Source organism: Pristiophorus japonicus, chromosome 21 (genome assembly GCF_044704955.1).
Source record: "Pristiophorus japonicus isolate sPriJap1 chromosome 21, sPriJap1.hap1, whole genome shotgun sequence".
NCBI lineage: Eukaryota > Metazoa > Chordata > Chondrichthyes > Pristiophoridae > Pristiophorus > Pristiophorus japonicus.
In genome coordinates this window covers 81,165,887-81,188,956 of record NC_091997.1, presented here as the reverse complement: position 1 = coordinate 81,188,956, position 23,070 = coordinate 81,165,887, and the positions used below count along the sequence as shown (strand labels likewise).

Here is a 23,070-nt window from a genome sequence, read left to right as displayed (position 1 = left end):
GAGGGGAAAAATAGAGTATGAGAGGAAGCTTGCAGGGAACATAAAAACTGACTGCAAAAGCTTCTATAAATATGTGAAGAGAAAAAGATTTGCGAAGACAAATGTAGGTCCCTTGCAGTCAGAATCAGGTGAATTTATAATGGAGAACAAAGAAATGGAACAAATACTTTGGTTCTGTCTTCACTAAGGAAGACACAAATAACCTTCCTGAAATACTAGGGGAGCGTGGGTCTAGCGAGAAGGAAGAACTAAAGGAAATCCTTGTCAGGAAATTGTGTTAGGGAAATTGATAGGATTGAAGGCCAATAAATCCCTAGGGCCTGATAGTCTGCATCCTGGAGTACTTAAGGAAGTGGCCCTAGAAATAGTGGATGCATTGGTGATAATTTTGCAACATTCTATAGAATCTATGGATTGCTCCTATGGATTGGAAGGTAGCTAATGTAACCCCACTTTTTAAAAAAGGGAGAGAAAACAAGCAATTATAGACAGGTTAGCCTGACAACGGTAGTGGGGAAAATGTTGGAATCAATTATTAAAAGATGTAATAGCAGCACATTTGGAAAGCAGTGACAGGATTGGTCCAAGTCAGCATGGATTTATGAAAGGGAAATCATGCTTGACAAATCTTCTGCAATTTTTTGAGAATGTAACTAGTAGAGTGGATAAGGGAGAACCAGTGGATGTGGTATATTTGGACTTTCAGAAGACTTTTGACAAATTTCCACAGAAGAGATTAGTGTGCAAAATTAAAGCACATGATATTGGGGGTAATGTATTGACATGGATAGAGAACTGGTTGGCAGACAGGAAGCAAAGAGTAGGAATAAACGGGTCCTTTTCAGAATGGCAGGCAGTGACTAGTGGGGTACCGCAAGGTTCAGTGCTGGGACCCCAGCTATTTACAAATATACATTAATGATTTAGATAAATGTGAGGTTATCCACTTTGATTCCCGGGATGGCAGGACTGACATATGAGGAGAGACTGGATCGACTGGGCTTGTATTCACTGGAGTTTAGAAGAATGAGAGGGGATCTCATAGAAACATATAAAATTCTGACGGGATTGGACAGGTTAGAGGCAGGAAGAATGTTCCCGATGCTGAGGAAGTCCAGAACCAGAGGTCACAGTCTAAGGATAAGAGGTAAGCCATTTAGGACCGAGATGAGGAGACACTTCTTGACTCAGAGAATTGTGAACCCGTGGAATTCTCTACCGCAGAAAGTTGTTGATTCCAGTTCATTGGATATATTCAAGAGGGAGATAGATATGGCCCTTACGGCTAAAGGGGTCAAGGGGTATGGCGAGAAAGCAGGAATGGGGTACAGAAGTTGTATGATCAGCCATTGTCATATTGAAGGTGGTGCAGGCTCGAAGGGCCGAATAGCCTTCTCCTGCACCTATTTTCTATGTTTCTATGTTTAAATTCCCCAGCTGGCGTGGTGGGGAATGTAAATTCAGTTAATTTGAACTCGCATCTCTGGATCATTAGTATGGCCCTCTTGATTACTTGTACAGTAACATAGCCACTATACTACTGTACCCCAACATGTGTAAAAAAAAAACAACAAAAATGATGTTAATTAATTATGATTCCTTTACAACAATTTATCTTTAAAAACAGTACTGATGGTAAGGTTCCCCCTTTAATAGTTAAATGTCAATTTGGCAACACTTATGATCTTATTTGGAACACCTTTATTTGAACCAAATTTGGATTCCTGACTTATCACAAGGTATTTAAGTGCTGGCTGTTAGGATTTGTTTATCTTAAATTAAGTTCATTTTACTCCTACCTGTTCCAATGAAGTTGGTACTGTGAATTTTGCTCAGTTTTTTATTTTACATTTACATTTTAAATGTTTCCCTTCCTACCATGTATCTTCATAAATCCGAGATTTGAGGGCTGCCTGTTAACTGCCATGATCATACTGGGAATAATACCAGCGATTTTTCTGCAAATCTTAATTTGACTTTTACACTTTCGCCTGAGTCAGATGTCGTGGGTTCAAGTCCCACTATGGGCACATAATCTATGGCTGACACTTCAGTGCAGTACCGAGGGAGTGCTATATTGCCGGAGGTGCCGCTTTTCAGATACAGCATTCAATTGAGGCCCCACGTGCTTGTGCGGATGGACACAAAAGATCCCATGGCACTATTAAAAGAGCAGGACTTAGTGTCCCGACTAATATTTATCCTTGAACCAACATCGCCAAAACAGATTATCTCTCTGCTGTTGACAGGACTTTATTCTATGCAGACTGATTGCCACATTTGCCTAGATAACAGTGACTGCACTTCAGAAGTAATACCTTGGTTGTTTAACCTTTTTAGGATGCATGAAAAAAGCTATATAAATGCAAATTTCTTTTTTCTTTCTAGAATACATTGTTACCTTTGACTTAAGTAGATTTTCTTTTGAGACAGCTGGACACAAATTCACCAGCGATCCAGGCTTGCACTCGTACTTTATTCTCACATGAATGCCATCCTGCACAGAGCATGTGATACAGGGAATGGAAGCACAAGTGGATATAAACAAAACAGGACATATATTGGGAATCAAAAAAAAGTATAAATGTGGAATGAGAATACCCCAATAACTCTTGCGGGGACAAGTTACACAGGAACTGCAAAACCATAAAATTTGGCAATAAAACGCTCTTCAATTTGTTACTTTAATAATTTTCTCTCCATCAGCTACATGCCATTTGCTGTTCAAAATGTTCTCAGATCTCAATCAATGAATGCAGTTTCCAACCATCCATTCAGGGCAGCATAAATTTCCCCACTAGTAGATTTGGGAACATGCAACCTGCATTCCAGAGCACTTCCTGTCGATAGTCCAATGAACTACTCTACCTCACTTGTCAAACTACAAAACTTCTTGTATCACATGCAAAAATATGTTCAGCACTTATGTTCTCTGCCAACCCAGTTCCATTGACATTTGTGCTATGTTGATTTTGCAGTTTTAAAACTCAATTTTGCCAAGCTGATTATAAAGGAAGTTATGTTTGATTACCAGCGTGCCAGAGTGTTTGTACCGTTTTGTCAAAAGTGAATGTAAGTCATCAAAACGAGTGTTTTTCTTCTCGTAAGTCAGAACAAGTGTCACTGGAAATGATGTACTGCAACCAAAGTTGCAATAGATTCTCATTGCTGCATCCAGTGCTTCCAATAGATCTGCATAAGAGCGGACTTAATGTAGATGAGTGTAACCTTATTGCAGGAAAAATGGAGTAAGAAAATAATGAACCATACTGTTGTCTCACATTTAAAAGTAAGAAATTAAAAATACTGCTCCATGTTCACTTGATGTTGGTAAATGCACTATGTGGTGTGCTATTCAGACATACAAGACAAGGAAGGTCTGATCCCATATAAAAGGGGCAGGGAGGTGGTGTGAAAAATCACCATCCGCTTCAGTATACTCTTCCCAGGGGTAAATCGTCTTCATATACTCTCTAGGCTTACACATTAAAAAAATTACCACTTGGAGAATATATCAAATGGTTAACACCACCACCACTAAACAAACATCACCAGAAGGGGTAAAGGATACAAAGTGACTATTTGTACTGGAAAGGGAGAGGGGGGGGGACGGGGAGAGGGAGAGAAAGTCTCGGGGGGGGGGGGGGGAAAGAGGAGGAAAGAGGGAGAGAAAGCGTGGGGGCATCGTTGGAGTGGATGAAATCCAGAAGTCACTACACGGTCACTATTCACTTCATACCCAATAAATCTGTTAACAATGTATACACAATGCCCCATCTATGGTGGGGGAGCAGGGGCAAACGGTCATGCACTTCTGCTGGTGTAAGGAGGGACTTCGGCTGGGGAATGTAGCACTTGCACTGGGGTAAGGCACTTTGGTTGGGAGAGGCAGCACTTGCGCTGTGGTAAGGCACTTCGGCTGGAGGGCAACAAACTTCAGCTAGGGGAGGCAGCACTTGTGCTGGGGTAAGGGACTTCGGCTGGCACTTGGTGGTTTCTCGGGAGATGTATCCTCTAGTTTCTGGAAGTCAAAGTGGATCGAGTTACAATTGGCAAAGTCAGTGAGAACTTGGGCTGGGCAGTTTCAGTTACACATTCCAGAGAAACTTCAGGGTGTAGTTTATCCTCCAAGGGGGCCAATCAGTACAAATAAATGCGTCCTTAAGAAAAATAAGGTTCGGGTGGGGGGGGGGGGGGGGGGGGATCTATGGTTCCAGCCCATTTATGACCTCCACAGACAACTTTTCTGCAGATCTGTTGGAAACAATGGATGCAACAGTAAGGGTCCATTTTACTGTGGTTATATGATATAATGTCTGACAAAGAGATCCAGCAGGAGTTGGGAGTAAAGTATAGCTGTAGTCTGCTTCACCCAGTTTCAAAATGTCACTCTTGGCATGATAGCAAAAGTGCTAGTGTCTTCATATAAATTGTAAATTAAAAAGTTACACAGAATGTTTGATATAATCCATGCCCATAAAACTGCCGCTAATCTGGCAGCTTTGGGGTGCATTTGCCCAAACACATTTCACGCAGGAAATGCCAGTAGACTGGGGAGGTTGTCAACCCATCAGTCTAGTTTGGTTTTTAAAATCAGATCTCAGAAGTGAAGGCACTATGTGCTAACTCATTCCATTACCCAGTTCCCCAAATCTAACTTAAAATAAAATACTGTTGATAGCAGCTGGTTCTCTTGATTTGATGAGTCATAATCATATTATATAATATAGGGCTTTTCACAGCATAAACCTACCTTCTCCAACACATACCACTATTAGGTCATGACTTGCTTTAAGCAAGATCCAATAAACATCAATTTCAATGAGAACATAGGCCCAGTTTAGTGATCACCATATAACAGCTCATTGGCTGATTGCAGTGCGTAGAATACAACACCTGAACCAATTTAGGGAAACTGCTCCTGATATTATATGTACCAATAATTTTCCACATTGGCTTGGACCATTTTATATGTGCTTAATTTAAAAAGTTACATTTCCATACCAATGTCACTAGACCTTTAGAAGTCTTACTTTACTTTCAATATACAAGTGCTTGTTTTCACATTTAGATGATTAAGATAATTGGTAACCTATGATAGCTTATTTTTTGGGACGGCGAGAAGGCAGGTCTAATTCATTCAGAGCACAAAGATAATCCTTTTCTCCAAGAGCGATTAAATATCAAAACAGTTGCACGGTCAGTGTGCACCTGCAGATGGACAAATACAGAAACAACACAAGGGCACACCAAAACATTCAGAATTCAATGGAATACCCATGTTCCAACCTCAGTAGTCTTCTGCCATTACAGAAAAATCTTTCATTTTAGATTAGCAATTAGTCAAATCAGGACTCGTATTAAATGCACAATTCTATCGGTCCAATTACACCAGGTGTGAAGCACACAGCAAATCCTATTCCACAGTAGGGGAAATGTAAAGGGAACACAATGAATTCAAACAGAGAATATATGGATACCTGGGAGCGACTTCAGAGCTCTAATTTAATTGAGGAATTTAGTTGGGTTACTCACAGAACAGTGAACACCCAAGAGCGAGCACAAGATAATTGAAGGGTGCAGATGGTTTACATATAAAATAATGGATGCTCGAGAATGATTACAAGGCTGTAATTGAGTTGAAGGTGGGTCATACAATTTTTGTAGAGGAGTATGGATGATATAAAATCACATGAATGAAGCTAACCAGTTTTATAAGTTACTTGCTGAATTATATTGTTGCCTTGTAAACAGTTATGGTATTTGCTTTTAATCACAAATCAAAAACCATTTCTCTAATTTAAGGAGTGGCTTTGTTTAGTCTCTGTGCTTACAGCAAGTCTATCAGTGCAGCAGTTCACAGCGAAGTTACTCTATTATTGAAACATATGTGCATCCCCAATTAAGGACTAACCCTCAGACATTATTGCATGCTTAATTGGGAAATTATTTGTAACTCATTACTGGATAACTTTACGGGTAATATTTTATGAAACTGTGTTGATGTGGATTGAACTTTTTAAATTTATTATGCAAGTTTCCCATTCTCAAAACACTTTTCCATAATTTTTTATAACACAAATAAATACAACACTACATTATGCACCAATGTTGTGTCAAGAGTGCATTTAGCCAAGTAGCTCTTAGACCTCGGCTTATGACATACTTGAGCTAGCCTGGTGTGACTCACCCACTTCCTCTACTGGCTTCCAGCTATTCAATGGTTTCCCAAATGGAGCTTCACTGCTGGTTAAGTCATCTCATCATCAGTATTCCGTATAGCACCCGAATCAATTGCATCTACGGCACTGCAAGGTTTTTTCACGGCCTGGAATGGATCTTTATCGGGCAGAACAAGATCTTACTAGAAGTATATTGACAAGGAGGAAGAGGGTGCAATAGTAAACTACACTGCAGCACAGCAAAATAGCTACAGAGTAAAGATCTTTTAACTCCACAGAGGAAATAATTCAAGTCATATCACTGGAAGCGAGGCTGCTCTCTGTTCTCCCCCTAGCTGCTTTATACTCACCCAACAATCTAAAAGCTGTGTTTGACAGAGACCTACTTAGATTAAGTGATTTGTAGGATTTGTCCAAGTAGCATACAATGCAGTCTGCCCCAAAGATATTGTGGTGAAAATCAACAAGGCATAGAACCTCACAGCAGCCTGATGTTGTTGCTTTTGAAGACAGAGGGGTTTGCTATTTGGAAGTGCAGCACTGTCCATCAATACATTGAGCTGTCTGTGCTACTGCAATTTCCCCTCCCACTATAAAACCTGGAACATCCTCTATTTACATAATCGATTAAGCTGTAAAATTCTGGGGGGGTCTGCATTGTGGACATAAAAGATTGTACAGGAAAAAAGAATGCAGGAAGAATAGGTACAGATTTTGTTTAATAATAAAAAAGGTGAACTACAAGGATGTGATTCTCTAGCCCTTTGCTTCAACTTACAATCAAGAGTGTGTTCTAAGCTTAAAATTTACTGTCTAATATGATGGATTTATTGTGAAACGGTTTCATCAAGCGTGTGTTAAGGAGAGGTATAGCAATACTAAGGCTCAAGTAGAACTTAAAATATTAGCCAATATATCTTTCAATATCAAAATATTTCTAAGCTTTTGTCCAGCTCTCTGATATAGGACCCAAGAATATCTCTTTAATATGCCTCTGATGTCACAACAGTTTTAGAGATAAAATATGCTTTTACGACTGCGGATTGTTAACCCCTTGAAAAATAACAATGCTAAAACGGAGTCCATGTTCTCCAGCTTTCTCTGCGTATCAATTATACTGGATGCTTGTTTACAGCTTGTTCCAGCTCAAGGGTAGCCAACTCTTAACACAGTACAGGAGGTACAATAATACCACCGATCAACACAGCGCAACCATAAATGAGATAGCGCTCTCTGAACGTTCGGTTTGGTGTTCTGCAATTTCTGAGATGGTCTACATGCACGCACATTGCACTTTTTACTCTAATGCAGCAGCCATTGTAGTACATCATTTGCTGCAGGAAGAAATCTATAGGATATCCAAATTATTGGGTAGCAGAAACATCAAAATTTTGCAGAGTAATTATGTGGAGATTTGAAAATCTGTGTTGTGCTTTATTACACATTTTGCATGTAAATTAACCAGTTACACATTCGCATGTAGGCACAAATGCTCAATTTTTATTGTTCTTACAGCATGCCAAGAGGGAAGGGAGAAAGCCAATTGGTACTCCTTAAACTCTCCTGAAAAACTTGGATTGTTGACAGTCCCTAAAGAAGTTACTTCAGTTTCAAGACTCTGTTGCTGTGGGCCAGCTAGGCCTCAAGTTCCTGTTTACTGTGGTAGCTAGCAAGGCAAGGAGGCAACATCCCCAGGGACAAACGGGCTTCAAATTAGGACCAGGAAAACATAAGTATGCCAGAGTGGAGCTTGCAAGCTGAATTCGGCTACAGAAAGCCCAGCAGAGGGAACACTGCTTCAAAGTACAATTTTTTTCACATTAGCAAAATGAAACAAAGGTAAATAATAAAAAGGTTTGCTTTTAAGTATATTCTTAGACAACAGTACATGGAAGGCTGCCTAAGTAATTTATACTATTGCACAATTCATAGAGGCCTGCATCAGTTGCTTTAGTTTTTAAAACTGGTAATAAATAGCATAACACACTACAGCACACGTCAGCTGCAGGCTCCAAAATGGCTACGTCAAAGTGTGCTTGTAACAGTTTTCACTGATTCAGTCATTAAAACACTATTGTACCATTGCTGACATGGGAAGAAGGTGAGGGAGGTGAGGGTGCGGGGTTGACAGGTAAGATAAGAGCCCTCAGCATTAATAAAGGATCCACAGAGAGAACCCACACAGGGCAGAAGAGACAGAAAGTCCACATTTAAAGATCATTCATCTTTTACAGCATGTCTAGATGAGCAGACCCAGGAAATACTGAAATAAATCAACAGCAAATCTTGATAACCAGCTAGTCAATCATTAAGGCAGCTTACATAGACTTGATACAGGACTATAAACAGTCAAAAAAAAACCCTGCTCAAGACATTCCCGTCTCCATTCCCAATCACCAATTAAAATTTCAATGCTTACAGTTTCACAATGGCTGGAGATGATTGATTCTGCCCGGCATTATAGGCTCATGCAAGGGACTGTATTATGGACACAGTGGCCCTAGACTCAAAATCATAGATCAGATACTATAATTCCAGTAAAATGCTTAACTTTCATTTCTAGCCCTTCTATTCCCCTTTCCATTTTCTTTTGCTGATACCTGTACAATGTTTCTCCCTCTTCGTTCTTTCCACCTCCTCTCCCCCCTTCTACTTTCCATTTGACATAAGTTTTAGTCCAAAGCTCCACCAAAGAGCCATTACAGATACAATGGACCAAATGGCCCCCTTCTGTGCTGTACCGTTCCATGATTCTAGTCGCAAAGGATTAATTTACATTTTTTAAATAATTCTCAATAGATAAAATGTCCACCAGCCTGATTCTCAGCCCATAAGTCTGCTAGTTCAAGCCATATTTTCTCTTGGTTTGAAGCAAATAAAACAGTAGTCCAGGGGTTCTGGAATTTCAAACCACATTAGCAGACATCAATTCCCTCTCTGTCAAAACACAGCTTATGGTCCCAAAAGCAGAACTAATTATACACATTTCTTTCACAACATCTCTCTTCACAAAACTTCAGTTCCCTCTCAAGCTCAATTTTTGATTATCATTCACAGTTAAGAATATTACATAAGCATAGCTGTCAAGAGGTAATAAAACAATCACACGTTTAATGTCGTGTTGCACTGGAGCAGAGAGCAATCTACAAACCACTTCCTTCTAAATGTGCAGCAACTTCCCAAAAGACTGATACCATTTTATGAATATCAATCAATCTGCTAAGATAAGGAACACGCCTAAAAATAAGAAACCCATAACACTTCTAAAGACAAGAACATACACGGAGATGCCAGGGATTTTTGTGTGTATTAGGTGGCACCACAGGGTGCAGCTGAATATACACTGCAACAAAGACAGATTAATTTGACCCCGCTAGTAGCATAGAATGAGCTGGAGAAATTGTATTAAGGGACAACAGACAGTGAGAAATCTGCGACTAGTGTCTGTGTGCTATAGCAACTGTGGCTCAGCAACTGCATTTCCGCTCCTGCATACAAGTACAGAGCTCCAGAGACAGGAAAGTACCACGTGAAGTTTTGCACTACATTTGGTGAAAAGGCACTTCAAATTCAGTCAGATACAAGTTCCAATGAAGTGCTGCAACCCAATCAGCAGAAACAAAATCAGCCACAATAAAGTTGAACTTCTCTTAAAGCTTGGGTCCAATCCTTTCCTCTTCCCAAAAGACTATTACCCTCGATGCTTTGATTCTCAAATGTCTGTGGTACTAGCTTCTACCTGGTTCATCTATTTCCACTCACCGTGCCACTTGGCACTGTGTCATTCCATTGGAAAGCAGCAAAGATCATGTCTCTTCACAAAAGAGATCAAAGTCAAATCCTGATAGCAGTATCCACATTGCTGGTTGACATGGAAACTGCGGTGGCGAATCCACTGCAACATGCAGATTGCCAGCTTAGCTTTCCAGCAAATCCGTTGATTCAGAACTCTCAATCTCATGATACAAAAACGGAGTGATTTTCTCAATGGCAAGTTTCATGTTAGAGCAGTAATGCTGGTCACTGTTGGAGCCTTTCAGAGAATATAATCTTTTAAACTGACTTCTTGTTGCATATCTTGTCTTCTTCTTCGGCAGTCCCCCGGAGTCAAGAATGACTTGCATCCGCACGATTATGAGTTCTAAGTGGGATTCCTATGTGGGATCTACAGACTATCACAGGTGAGGCAGGTAGTGGTTGAAGGCACAGGTGGGTGGAGTGCTTGGTTTGTTGTGCGCTCCTTCCATAGAAACATAGAAAATAGGTGCAGGAGTAGGCCATTCGGCCCTTCGAGCCTGCACCGCCATTCCACAAGATCATAGCTATTCACCCACCCCAGCAAGCCCCCCCCCCCCCAACCCACACTCCCCGAACCCCCCAGCCGCAAGGACCACATCCAACTCCATCCCAAACACATCCAATGAACTGGCATCAACAACGTTCCGTGGCAAGGAACCCCACAGGCCAACAACTTCCACTTGGGTACTTGGCTTCGTTGGCTCCCGACGAAGAGACTTGAAGTGTTCGACGTGTTTTCGAATGCTTCTCCTCCACTTTGAGCGGTCTTAGACCAGGGATTTCCAAGAGTTGGTGAGGATGTTACATTTTTCAAGGAAGCTTTGAGGACATCCTTGAAGAGTTTTCTCTGCCCTCCTGGAACTATCTAGTAAGCCACTAAACTGCATATAATTGCTCAAGGAATGGAAACTGTAAATGGTCATTTGTCTTTTCACTGTAATACTGGTGTACGAGTTCCTCAGATAAGTATTCCTGGACTCATTGAGCTCCTCATCTTGAACAACAACCTGCTAAACAGCAGCAATATCAATCGCACTCCTGAGAACAACACAGTCTACAGAGTTAACTCTACATCTGAAGGACGATCAAATATCAAATCAGGCCAATATTAATAAAATCAGACAGTGGTTGATCCTTCAGCGCCAAGATCAAGCTAGTAACGCTGCAGAGAAAGACCATGATTGTTTCCCATTAAATTTGGTCACAGTTGCAAACTCGTATCTGATCTGTGGTTGGGCAGATGATAAATATAGCCAGTAAAATAAAACTATTCGGGAAAGCCATGTGATGTCAATAACGTCATTGTTCTCCCCGCAAGGCCTATACAATGATGGAATATCACAGTCCTGAGTTTCAGCCGTCAGTGAAAACTCACCTCTTACCCTTTGGGTACTTTCACACTATAACTGAGCATGAGTGCAAAGCCATTGCAATTTGGATTAACATTGCAATGACAGTATAAATGGAGCTTGAATACACTGTCACGGCTTAGCTTGATCCCACAATAAAGCAGAGCAATACTCCCAGGAGTGGAGAGTCTCAAATGTTTTCCTCTGTAGTTAGTTTTCGCCTTGACATTCGATTCACACTCCATGGTTAGTGTCAAAGTGAAGCCATTTCAGATTCACATGGACATAACATTGAGGAGTGAGGTCAGTATAGCCCAAAGGCAGATAGTTCAGCAGTAGATCAGTGGAACTGGTGTAGATAGCCTATTCCATACCAAAATGGACCCTCTGCAATGTTAGGCTGCCAGTCCCCACAAAATGACAACTTGAGCAACACTACAACAATGCAAACAGTCATACCTAGTTTGAACATGGAGCCACTCAACCCAGATCTTCTCATTCAAGGAAGGAAAGCAAGACTTGATCTATTTGAACATTCTGCATCAATCCAAGTCGGTATACAAAACTGCAAATAAAGCCGTAAACTAATTCAGCCTTGTTCTCTAGCTGCGTGAATTGATGTGCATCCCTTGATAATAGCACTCCTCCAACTCAATCCTGGACAGCTACTGTATTTTTCAACATGCAATATGACCCAAGCTTTCATTAATCGAAAATCATCTTCTTTTCTCTCACATACACACATGGGTGGTGCAGTGGTATTATTGTGGCAGAAGTCACAGGTGACCAACCTAACACACAAATCTTATAGTAGCTCACAGCTGATTTTAAAATCGTAATTTTACGCATGGGTGCCCTATACTTTTGTGAGCGCTGTTGAAGACAGCATTTTAATTTCTGAATAGGTCGGAAACAAATTCAGCCTAGCTGCAATATGGTCGTGGGTCTGTGGATACATGTGTAAACCATACCAACAATTGGATCTTGATATTTCAGGTGGGATGCTCAAAGAACAGCCAATTCATTGTATACACTTCTACAGCAGATGCCCACGATGTCCTGATTCTAAATACAGCTGGGTGTACACATTTGGCATTCACCAGTGAACTTGAGTCATTAAAAACCAAACCTATATATTTTAACAGTGGGGAAGGGGGGGGGGGGGGGGAAGAGGGGGAAGGGTGACCTTGTTGAGACTGTGCTGCTGGAAACTATGCCCAGTTTCACACAAATCTCAATTTTCTTCATGATGAATGTTAATTTATGGGCTCAGAACATTCACAGGAACTTTAGCGTAAATTTCAGCTCAAATAGCAAGTTTACATAATCCAGCAGGAGTGACAGAACTTCCATCAATGACTTGCAGATAATTTGGTTATATTTGTATCCGTCCCCACGGTTTTCCATAAATCAGGACAGCAGCAAAGGTCAACCCAGTTATCTCCCCGGGTGCCCATAATACCATTTCTTCCTAGACCTCGCAAGCCAGCCATATTGAAGAAATAGATCTCCACCGGACATTTCTCTTCCCCCCCTACAAATTACCTAGTAATAATTAACCTCCAGGGGTACATCCTTCCCACCTCAAGTGCAAAGGTCGGCCGAGCCGATTTCAAACAGAGCTCTCCTAGCCAACCGTCTCATTCGGGCACTCAACTACTTGACCTTTAAATGGACAGTTTACTAATTGATTGTTTAATCTGCAGCAACATTCCTGCAGCAAAATTCAAATGATGCACCAAGATTACAACTTATTCTGAAGCACAGTGTGAATTATTATTTGAATCGGTACATTCTATTTCACAATATCTGTCACCCCAATTCTACTTCGTAATATTCAAATCAATTTTCTCAGCCAATTTTTCTCCCCATCTCCTTTGAAGACATGATTGCACAGATCCTCAGCGCCCTCCAGTAGCAAGCCCCGAAGCATTGACAGTGAATATTTGCTGCAGGCATCATAGTCAAGTCCAATCCTGTCCTCCATACTCGCGCTTCCAGTAGTGGAATTTCCTACCTAAACCTCTCCGCCTCTCTTTCCTCCTTCAAGACACTCCTTAAAACATACCTCTTTGACCAAGCTTTTGGTTACCTGCACTAATTTCTACTTATGTGACTCGGTGTCAAATTTTTAAAATCTCAATACTCCTGTGAAGCGCCTTGGGACGTTTCACTATGTTAAAGGCGGTATATAAATACAAGTTGTTGTTGTTGGGTTGCTGGATAAAAAACAGAGATAGGAATCGGCCAATTTTCCCATCCTAGCCCAGTGAGCTGAAGCCAAGTATCGTGCCCACAGAAAGGTGTAGTTTTTAAAATGTATATGGTTTAGGTATTCATTGAAAAATACATTGTACCATATAAACAAGGAACAGAATTTTTCCAAACATGAGATGAAAAGGCTGCTCGGGATATTTGAAAAGTAATTAAATTACATCTGAAGATTTCATTCACTGCATCACCAGCTTTTTATATTCCCCTCCCTCCTCGAAGATCCCACTTAAATACATTAAAAAGATATGCAATAAAGGATGCTGTGCAGCTACTACTTCAAATCCGGCTCTTATAGGCCTCAAATGTGTATTACCTATTCACACATGGCCTACAGAAATAAAGGGTCTGCACTGTGCTTCAGATGAGGTTTTATTTAGTTAGCATTCAGATTTAGTACACAAGGTATTACTAATACATTTCTTCCCCGTGACATGGAGTAGCTGCCCTGTGACAACAAAATCAAAACTAAATACATCCCTGAGTATTGTGATTAATCTTCCAGCATTCAACAACAACTTGAATTTATACAGCACCTTGACATAGTAAAACGTCCCAAGGTGCTTCACAAACGTGATATGAAACCAAATAGGACACTGAGCCTGAGATATTAGCGCAGATAGAGATAAGTTTTAAGGAGCATCTTAAAGAAGGAAAGGGAGGTAGCGAGGCAGAAAGGTTTAGGGAGGGGATTCCAGAGCGTAGGGCCTGGGCAGATAAAGGCACAACTTGCATTTATATAGCGTCTTTAACATAGTGAAACATCCAAAGGCACTTCACAGGAGTATTTTGAGATAATAAATTTGATACCGAGCTGCGCAAGTAGAAATTAGCGCAGGTGACTAAAAGCTTGGTCAAAGAGATATGTTTTAAGGAATGTCCTGAAGGAGGAAAGAGAGTTAGAGAGACAAAGAGGTTTAGCAAGGGAGTTCCAGAGCTTGGACAGCTGAAGGCACCAATAGTGGAGCAATTATAATCCGGGATGTGCAAGAGGCCAGAATTAAAGGAGCGGAGATATCTCGGAGAGTAAGGCTGGAGGAGATGAGAGAGATAGGGAGGGGCGAAGCCTTGGAGGGATTTGAAAACAAGGAACAATGAATACACGAATACACAGGAGAGAACAAAATACAACTGGAGCTCACAGTAAAACGAATTCCCCAGATCACACAATAATAAAAGCAGGATGGGCTCCAGTTATGGTGCATTTTGACACAGCTGCTCAGAGACACCTATCCTTGGCCCATCCCCCATTTCCAGAAACTCTCAAACTACGCTAAAAGGCTTACCTACCAACCAATCAGACTGAAAAACATTGACATTTTTCTAGAACACAATTTTTAAGCTACAACATTCGGCAACGACCCGATGTTTATACAATGCTTTTTTTAAAAAAAATCTCCTCCTCTTGCAGCCATTGGATTGGATTGAATTTAATTAAGGCACTTGCAGTCTGCATCTAAGTCACAGCAAATAGCAAACATCTGCCTTCCACATCCCCAAGGACATTCCCAAATCACACCAGTGCGCCAGAACAGCCAAAGGAAGGTGCATCCATATGTAAATCTTCGATTGTGCAGTGTATGAGGAGGACTGCAGGACAGAAAATGTCATCTCTTCCTTCCAGCTTACCCCCAGACAGGAGCACTGTCAGTCAACAATGAGACAGACACTGCTCGCTCCTGGCCTCTTCCCCCCACTACGGCCCACAAAAGAAATGCCATCCTAATTGCTGTCCGCAATCTGCATAATGAATTGCGAGATTCAACCACATTTGTGAATCCTTTGCGAACACGAAAACAATGGTGCAGCACCACATGCTTCCTGCAGAAAGAGGAGATCACGGGAGGGAGTTGCATCTAGAATAGCTCTTGATGGGGAGTTTATAGAGACAGTAGCAGCCTGATCATGTGTGTTTTGTCAGTACACTTTTGCACATTTGGAAGACTAAATGAAAGAAAGAAGAAAGCCTTGCATTTATATAGCGTTTTTCACCGGACGTCTCAAAACGCTTTACAGCCAATGAAGTACTTTTTGAAATGTAGTCACTGTTGTGCATTGAAAAACACAATTTAGCAGATTTAAAAATAAAATGCTAGAATGAATCCTATAAAGGCTCCCACTTTTGGTGATGCAATTCATTTCCACAGTCAACCAGCAATCTCAAGTGACATCGCACATTTAGCTTATGCTCCAACTGTGCAAGAACACAGCGCTTCTGTTGTAACTTCTACTTAATGCAAGATTTGTCACCATTATAATTTGAAACAGTATTTTAAATTAAACACAAACCTCACAGTTTTTGCTTCATGTTAATCAATATGGCTTCTTCCAAAATGAATTTTCAATTTTGCATTATTCCCCCACAGTTGGGTTTACTGAGTCAGTTTTTGGGGCATCACATTCATTTGCTGGTACTGCTTTAAAACGTGCCGAACTCCAGCTCCGCCTGCTCCCAGCACTCGACAGTATAATTTATCTCACTCCAGAGACTTGAGCACATAAATCTATGCTGACACTCCAGTACAGTGCTAAGGGAGTGTTGCACTGTCGGACGTGCCGTCTTTCAGATGAGACGTTAAACCAAGACCCCGTCTGCCCTCTCAGCTGGACGTAAAAGATCTCACGACACTATTTCAAAAGAAGAGCAAGGAGAAACCCCTGTGGCTCTGCCTAATATTTATCTCTCAACCAACATAACAAAAATAATTTAATTGGTCATTATTGCTGTTTGTGGGAGTTTGCTGTGAACATATTGGCTGCTGCGCTTCCCACATTGCAACAGTGACTACACTTCAAAAAAAAGTAATTCATTAGCTGTAAAGTGCTTTGAGACGTCAGGTGGTTGTGAAAGGCGCTATATAAATGCAAGTCTTTCTTTCTTTCACAACTGACTAGTTTCTGTATCTTTTCATCTTTTGCTTTTCCCTCTTCTGTTTATACTCTCTCCCAGTTCATGTTTCATTTGTTTTTATTCCTTTTATTTCTCTGACTCGCACAATTATTTCCCTCTTACCGCACTCTGATTTCCCCACCCTGGGTCACAACACCCAACTTCTCACTTGACAGTTCTCAACCTTTGTATTATGGTCCATCTCTTCTCTACAAAACTCCTTGGTGCGACTACTGGACTATCCAAACACACGTGGATAAGGCAACATTTCATGGCGTCCTCAAGAACCACATCCATTCTCGAATTAAATTGTATTTTTTTAAAAAGTTTAAATACGAAATGGTCTTAAAAGTAATTTGGCGGATAAATGCAACAGATGATGCGTCGTACAGACCAAGGCGGTCTTGGATTTTATTCCTGGTATGCGCTGAATTAGCCAATCTCTGAGGAGCAGTGGAGAGAAGGGTCCAACGGCCTTCAATGCACTGAGGCTAAAGGGGGAAAAGCAGGTGAAGGTTCCTGCTGTTGGTCAGCGTCCAGCGACCATTGTTGAACCACTCGGCTGTGAAAACCCACGTAATTGAATATTCCACAAACCCTCACTGGCTAATTTTTGAAATGAAGGATGAGCACTTAGGCCAGAGCTATTTAAGCCCAAGAGACCAGCACCACAGCAGAAACACCACCTGAAGGAGAGGAGGTCATTTTTCTCCTCATCTCTTCTACTGACGACATCGACGCCTTGCTGGGTTGTTCCACAGTTGTCAGTCACCATCTGTACCGATACTTCAGCCTTGACAAGTGTCAGCAGGCCATTCAACGAAAGGGTCTCACATCCTTGGTCGATCCATTTCTCATCTGACGTCCACACATGCATACTTCTGGCAGTGGTCACTGGGTAATGAGCGGGAACCCTGGTCAATTTTCTCTTCATTCACAGGAGAGCAGAGAGGACAATTGTAGCAACCCTAACACTGCTCCCGTCAATGGATAAGAGATGAAACCTGGGTATTTCCCGTCTGTAGGATTTAGCTACTCGTTGCATTAACCATCTAAGCTACTGGGGGAAATGGAACCTTTAAAAAAAAAATGTAATTGAACAGAACACGTTGGAATGTAATGTAGAGAGATTATCATCAGCAGTCCCTCGAAATCGAGGAAGACTTGCTTCCACTCTAAAAGTGACTTAGGTGACTGAATAGTCCAATACAGGAATTACAGTCTCTGTCACAGGTGGGACAGACAGTCGTTGAAGGAAAGGGTGGGCGGGACTGGTTTGCTACACGCTCCTTCCGCTGCCTGTGCTTGTTTTCTGCATGCTCTCAGCGATGAGAGTCGAAGTGCTCAGCACCCTCCCGGATGCACTTCCTCCACTTAGGGCGGTCTTTGGCCAGGGACTCCCAGGTGTCGATGGGGATGTTGAATTTTATCAAGGAGGTTTTGAAGGTGTCCTTGAAATGTTTCCTCTGCCCATCTTGGGCTCGCTTGCCGTGTAGGAGTTCCGAGTAGAGCGCTTGCTTTGAGAGTCTTGTGTCAGGCATGCGAACAATGTAGCTCATGTGAACAATGAAGTCAATATCTTCACTGAGGCATACGAAAGCATGGGCCTTACAGTAAACATCCAGAAGACAAAGGTCCTCCACCAACCTGACCCCGCCACACAGCACTGCCCCCCGATCAAGATCCACGGCGCGACCCTGGACAATGTGGACCACTTTCCAAACCTCGGGAGCATATTATCAGCAAGAACAGACATCGACGACGCGATTCAACACGGCTTCTAGTGCAACAGCGCAGCCTTCGGCCGTCTGAGGAAAAGAGTGTCTGAAGATCAGGCCCTCAAGTCTGCCACTAAGCTCATGGTCTACAAGGCTGTAGTGATACCCGTCCTTCTGTATGGCTGAGACGTGGACTATATACAATAGACACCTCAAATCGCTGGAGAAATACCACCAACAATCTCCGCAAGATCCTGCAAATCCCCTGGGAGGACAGACGCACCAACGTTAGCATCCTCGATCAGGCCAACATCCCCAGCATCAAAGCACTGACCACACTCAACCAGCTCCGTTAGGCGGGTCACACTGTTCGCAGAAAGATTATAGCTAATGTAAGTCACTATGTCCTATTTAATAAATACCAAGGTAGTCACCCCACTAGCTTTTAACCATTTTCCCATTCACACCATCTCCCTCTAACTCTGAACATCACATTTATAAAAAGGTACGACGCTGCAGTTCATATTCACATTGTACTTCTCATACTCTACTGTGTGGACAACACCTACTTTAAAACCATTCCGACAGTGTAAACACTTAAAAATTTACCTTTCAACCCATAAACTTTCCGTACATTGCTAGAGAGAATACTTAATGTTAACTGTAAAACATCTCGCAAACAAGAAGTGACTAATAGCTCGACAGATAGGTCAGTGAGTAAATGTAATAGTATGCAAGCTCTTGTTGTTACTGTGTCGGCGTGGCTCAGTTAGCAACACTCTCGCCTCAGTCAGCAACACTCTCGTCTCAGTCAAATGTTTATGGGTTCAAAGCCCTGTTAACACTCCTAGGCAGCACTGAGGAAACACTGCATGGTTATAGGTACCATCTTTGGGAAAAAATTTAACCCGAGGCCCTATCTGAACAAGTGGATGTAAACGAATCCATGATTTTCCTGGTGTCCTTGCCAACAATCCTCCTTCAATCAAAAACAGATTATCTGGTCAATAATCTTATAACTGGGACTACACGTTAAAGAACTTGCATTTATCGAGTGCCTTTCAAGACCTCAGGGTATCGCAAAGCGCTTCACAATCAACAAAGTTTTTTTGAAGTGTAGTCACTGTTGTAATATAGGTAAATGCACAGCGAGGTCCCACAAACAGCGACGAGGGCAGGTGACCATATAATCTGTTTGTGATATTAGTTGGGGGATAAATATTGGACAGGACACCAGAAAGAACTCCCCTGCTCTTCTTCGAACTAGTGCCATAGGATTGTTTACATCCACTCGACAGGGCAGCCAGGATCTCGGTTTAATGGTTCATTTGAAAGACATCTGGCAGTGCAGCACTCCCTCAGTACTGCACTAGAGCCTCAGCCGAGATTACGTGCTCAATCTCTGCAGCGGGGCTTGAACGCATGACCTTCTGACTCAGACGTGAAAGTAATTCAATGACTGCAAAGCACTTTGGGGCATCCTGAGGATGTGAAATGTGCAATATAAATACAAGTTCTTTCTTTCTGAGCTACACAGAAAAGAGTCCTAGGGTCTATCCCTGGTTTGTGTTGTGTTTGATGATCTCAAATGGAGTCCCAGGTTCAATCCCTGCGCTTTCTGATCTCAGTCAGACAGTTGCTTCTCTACAAATAGCCTCAGTGCCTCTGGACAGGGACTTGGAAGGGGGGGGGGGGGGTGCGGGCAGAAGTCAGCCAGAGTTCCTGACCACTATCCAAAGATTCCTCCACGGAAGTGCCTGAGCAAATGTCGGCTGCAGAAAGGATTTGACTTAGCTATGATCTAACCGTACCCAAATTCAGCCTGCCAACATTCACTTTCTGGGCATGAATGCTGAACAATAATATATGAAGAACAGCACTTGGGCAAGCAAGATGCTGAAGTATCACCTGCGTCCACAGAACCATAACCCCAGCACCAGTGACTACCTTCAAGAGAAAGAAAGAAAAAAGACTTGAATTTATATAGCACCTCTCATGACCACCAGACATCTTAAAACACTTTACAGCCAATGAAGTAATTTTGGAGTGTAGTCACTGTTGTAATATGGGAAACGTGTCAGGCAATTTGCACACAGCAAGCTCCCACAAACAACAATGAAATAAATGACCAGATAATCTGTTTTAGGTGTTGATTGAGGGATAAATATTGGCCAGGACACCAGGGATAACTTCCCTATCTTCTTCAAAATAGTGCCATGGGATCTTTTACATAAACTTGAGAAGCAGACGAGGCCTTGGTTTAACGTCTCATCTGAATGACAGCGCCTCCGACAGTGCCGCGCTCCCTCAGTACTGCACTGGAGTGTCAGCCTAAAATTTTTGTGAAGTGGGACTTGAACCCACAACCTTCTGACTCAGAGGCAAGAGTGCTACCCATTGAAGAAAAAAATAATAATAATCGAGAGATTTAGGTGCTTCCAAAACACTGACCGATGCTGAAACAAACAAGCAGAAGCAAAAATGAGCATTATGAGATTAAGTGCAGCAAATAAAAACAACATTTGTGGGAAAAAAAAGTGATAAAAATAAAACAGATTGCAATAAAGGTGGAACACCAGCTAGGATTCCTTTGATGATAAATTACAACCAAGAGCATCCATGACAGTTGGCATTCGTGCACAATACAACAAAGTCAAAAGCAGTTCTTAAGCTACCAGGACAATATTAACTGCAATTCAATCTATTAATTGATATACAGCATGTCCCAAGTTGAAGTGAAGGCCAAATAAACTCTCTACACACCAGCTCTCAATGAATGCATATTGCACACTGGTATCTTCACAAAGCCATAAACAAGTCCATAAACAAACCCACAGTCAGAACAGCCAGTTCTGACCCGGGATCTGCACCTGAAACCCAACTGCTTTCTCTACAGATCCTGACAGACCTGCTGAGAGTTTCCAACATTTTCTATTTTTTGCTTCCTATTTCCAGAATTTGCAACCTTTTGCTTTTTGTGGATAATGGGGCATTCCATTTAGCTCCCTCCTACCCACTTGCATACAATATATTTTTAGTTTCTAACTGATCAGAAAATGGAAATCTGACAGGAAGTTATTTCACCTCCTTCCAGAATGATAGGTGAATAAATATTAAAATCTTTCATGACAAAGGCCAATCCATAAGACTGATCATGTGACTGGTATTACAGTATTTTATGTAAGTAAATCCCACATTATTGTAACCATTCTATAAATTGAAAAAGAAACAAGGTGCAATAAATGCCAGTTAACTATACTTAAGACATCCACGAACAGCCCAGGTCAAAAGCTAACCTTTTCCCTCGGAAGTGGCAATGTAGGAAAACTGATGTAACTGCACCAAAATATAACAGAATCACACTGTAAATAATCACTGCTCAATAGCTGCAGCATATAACCCCTCTTCTTACGGGAGGGAAAAGAAAGAGTTGATAACATTAGAACTCTTCTTGGCTTTTATGAACATATACAAACCCTCAAGGGACATCAACACGACAAATAAACAGAATTGTAATCCTGACAGAGGGGGCAGGGAGGCAAAAGAGATGTACAAAAAAAGGCCACAAATACAAAAAAAAACTAATAATCTGAAACCTTCAGGAATCAATCATGGAGTCAACATGGTGAGGTACAGAGGCAGCCATGAAAGTGACTGACAGACAGACACTCACAAACTTGCTCACCACTGAAAGATGTACCCCCTCCAGAAAAACAAGGTTAGAGCAACAGAGAGGCCTGTGAAGGGAGAGACAGACAGAGACACACACAGACAGGGGTTGTGACCCGAGTCGACTGCAAGGCCCCATTGTTTGCCGCTGTGCAGCCGCAGCCTCTTAAAGCTCACCCCCAGGGGGTGGGGGGGAGTTCCTGACACAGTTGTGTGACACGCCAGCTCACACTCACTGTCACACACAAAACACAACACGCACGCTCGATCGCAGTTACCATTTTTAGATCCCGCTTGTCGGCCGTGGCAGCACCGTGTCACGTGGCTCCATCCCGTGAACCAGCATTCCAAGCTGCGCTCCGGCGCCGGACAGACGGTCGGTCGGTGAGTCGGAAGGACGGCACCTCCCGCGCAAGCGCGCGCTCTCTCTCGCGGGCTGAGTGGCGGTTACCCGCCGCGAGACCGGCCTCCTGCGCACGCGCGCTAGGCGGTGGGGGGGGGGAAGAGAGGAGAAGAGAGGGGGCGGGGTCAGAAGGGAGAGCTCGCGCGCCAGGCGGGAATAGAGCTGGGATCAGGCTCAGAGGGAATCGTCCGTCCAAAGTGAGAGAGTGTGAATGTGGGAGAGTGAGTGAATGTGTGAGAGGGAGTGAGAGAAAGTGAATGTGTGAGAGGGAGTGAATGTGAATGTGAGTGAGAGGGTGAGAGAGAGTGAATGTGAGTGAGAGAGAGTGAATGTGAGTGAGAGGGAGTGAATGTGTGTGAGAGTGAATGGGGGTGTGAGAGAGTGAATGTGAGTGTATGTGAGAGAGAGAGTGAGAGTTAGAGAGAGTGAGATCAAATAGATGGGTTAAATCATGGCTGCCTGTTTATTAGTTACCCAGTCTTTTTCCTGTCAGGGCTACTTTAATCTTTCGTATGGTAGTAGCAAATCAAATGTCAACATCTAAGTCAGATGTCCAAGCTAAAGCTTCCGGTGTAACAGCGTGGATATCTTGTGGGCTGCATGCGAATTTCCTCTGAGGGCAATGCTCAATGATGTCAAGGTCTGATTAGGAGCTCCACAGTCGCATGATAGAGATGCTTTAATCTTCCATTTATGGAGAAGGTGGCAGCATCTACCATGAGTGGTTCTGAGGTGGTTATCATAGAATGATTACAGCACGGAAGATGGCCATTTGGCCCGTCGAGCCTGT

At 42.3% G+C, this 23,070-nt stretch overlaps 1 protein-coding gene across 2 annotated transcripts in view; it reads right to left on the bottom strand.

The window, feature by feature from the left end:
* Positions 1-22,339, bottom strand: part of znf592 (zinc finger protein 592) — a 194,259-nt gene extending 171,920 nt beyond the window's left edge. For both annotated transcript variants that reach the window (XM_070865106.1, XM_070865107.1), the window contains exon 1: positions 22,156-22,339. The gene's annotated coding sequence lies outside the window, so the exon portion shown is untranslated. The remainder of the gene's footprint in view (positions 1-22,155) is intronic.
* Positions 22,340-23,070: the final 731 nt, after the last annotated feature.